Source organism: Schistocerca serialis, chromosome 4, assembly GCF_023864345.2.
Source record: "Schistocerca serialis cubense isolate TAMUIC-IGC-003099 chromosome 4, iqSchSeri2.2, whole genome shotgun sequence".
NCBI lineage: Eukaryota > Metazoa > Arthropoda > Insecta > Orthoptera > Acrididae > Schistocerca > Schistocerca serialis.
In genome coordinates this window covers 758,520,950-758,523,072 of record NC_064641.1, presented here as the reverse complement: position 1 = coordinate 758,523,072, position 2,123 = coordinate 758,520,950, and the positions used below count along the sequence as shown (strand labels likewise).

The window sequence follows — 2,123 nt, the reverse complement described above, 5'->3', positions numbered from 1 at the left end:
TTTTCTCATACCACAGCTTATTGTCAGTTGGATATTTTTTTCCATTTGGAATCTTCAGCTCAATGACAGGTTGGTCATCAAAATGATATCTAAACATTTAGGCAACTGTTGTCATAGGGTAATTTTATCTTTGGTAGCCTCACTTTCATAGATGGTCACTTCATTTAGTTTTGCTAATTATAGAAGTTGGATGATTGGATGGAACCTCTGTATGTTGACAAGGAGTGGCTGTGGTATGTTGTAGAGTGACCTCAAAAAGGGTTGGACAATAGGCTTTGTCCCACATGTTGGCTATATAGTCATGTGCAGTTGCCTGATGAATGTAGACCTGCCCTGTTACTTGATGATGCCTTGCTGCACAATAGTCATCAAACACACTTTTTAATTTTTTACAGTAGTGCATGGTAGGCATACTTCATCCACAGTTAAAACATACTGCCATAATGTCCTCTGTCGCCCATATGCTCATTTTTCTGTGTGCCAATCCAACTGGTGAGGGAGCCAGCTGTAGCTCTGCTGTTGAGAACCACGGATTTTGTACAGGGTTCCCAACTTCACAGCCGGCCGGGGTGGCCGAGCGGTTCTAGGTGCTACAGTCTGGAACCGCGCGACCACTACAGTCGCAGGTTCGAATCCTGCCTCGGGCATGGATGTGTGTGATGTCCTTAGGTTAGTTAGGTTTAAGTACTTCTAAGTTCTAGGGGACTGATGACCTCAGAAGTTAAGTCCCATAGTGCTCAGAGCCATTTGAACCCAACTCCACGTTAGCTTGCCTTGTAGGGATTGATCCTAATGTCTTCAAGTAGCAATGCTAATTCCTTTTGATTGGATTCTACATTCAGCAATGCTTCTTTAGGCTATATAGGTTCAACATTAACAGACATCATAAACGGTTCTCTCTCTTCTCTTGATAGGTTAACAACAGTTCAAATCATCAGTCAAGAATTACTTAGTTCAGCATGGAAAATCTAGAAAAACAAAATTCTACCACTATTTGATGTTGTATTTGTAAAATGTTTTCAATGCATAATGCTATATTTCAATATTATGTGTGTAATTTGTCTGATGTCTGTTGCACACAGTATAATACTATATTTACAGGATTATAAAATAAATCAAATGAAACTATATGGTTACAGTGATGTTTTCAAGTGTCAAGCATCAGTGATAAATACATGCAAACTGAGAGAAAAAATGACAATTTGTACGAAGGCCGGGATTCAAACCCAGGTCTCCTGCTCACTAGGCAGATGTGCTAACCACTACACCACCCCAGCACAGTGGCTTTGCACAACTATATGGACTACTGTAGTATCCATCCCTCCTTAATCCAAATTCCCATTTATGCCTCAACCTGCTTGATATTCCCTCAAAACTCAAAACAACATTGCAGAGGGTCTTCATCTGTAATGGAATAGCACCTCAGCACTGAACAAAATGAGTATAAATAAAATAAATGGTGGATAAAGGCAAATTGTGATGTTACAATGGTAAATTACTATAATTTTATTTGTCTTGATTGCAATATAAAGAAGCAACTAGATGACTAGTTTCTACAGCTGCATCTACAGTCTGAAAACCACTGTGAAATGCATGACAGAGGATAGGTCCCATTGTATCAGTTATTAGGATTTCTTCCTATTCCATTCACATATGCAGCATGGGAAGAATTATTGTTCGAATGCCTTTGCGTGTTTTGTAATCATTCCAGTGTATTCCTCACGATCCCCGTGTGAGAGAAATATAGGGGGTTTTAGTATATAGCTAGAGTCACTATTTGAAGTTGGTTCTTGAAACTTTGTTAGTAGACTTTCTCGGGATAGTTTACATCTATCTTCAAGAGTTTGACAGTTCAGTTTCTTCAGCATCTCTGTGACATTCTCCCACGGCTCAGACAATCCTGTCACCATTCGTGCTGACCTTCTCTGTAAACATTCAGTATCCTCTGTTAGTTCTATTTGGTATGGCTGCCTCCCACTTGAGCAATATTCTAGGATGAGTTGCATGAGTGATTTGTAAGTAATCTCCTTTGTAGACTGATTGTGCTTTCCCAGTATTCTACCAATAAACCAAAGTCTACCATATGCTTTCCCACAACTGAGCGTATCTGTTCATTCCATTTT

General features: G+C 39.5%; 1 non-coding gene across 1 annotated transcript; it reads right to left on the bottom strand.

Annotated features, from left to right (window-relative positions):
- Positions 1-1,205: 1,205 nt before the first annotated feature.
- On the bottom strand, positions 1,206-1,277 carry Trnat-agu (transfer RNA threonine (anticodon AGU)). The gene has a single exon. It is a non-coding gene; the product is annotated as a tRNA-Thr (tRNA).
- Between the last annotated feature and the right edge of the window lie 846 nt (positions 1,278-2,123).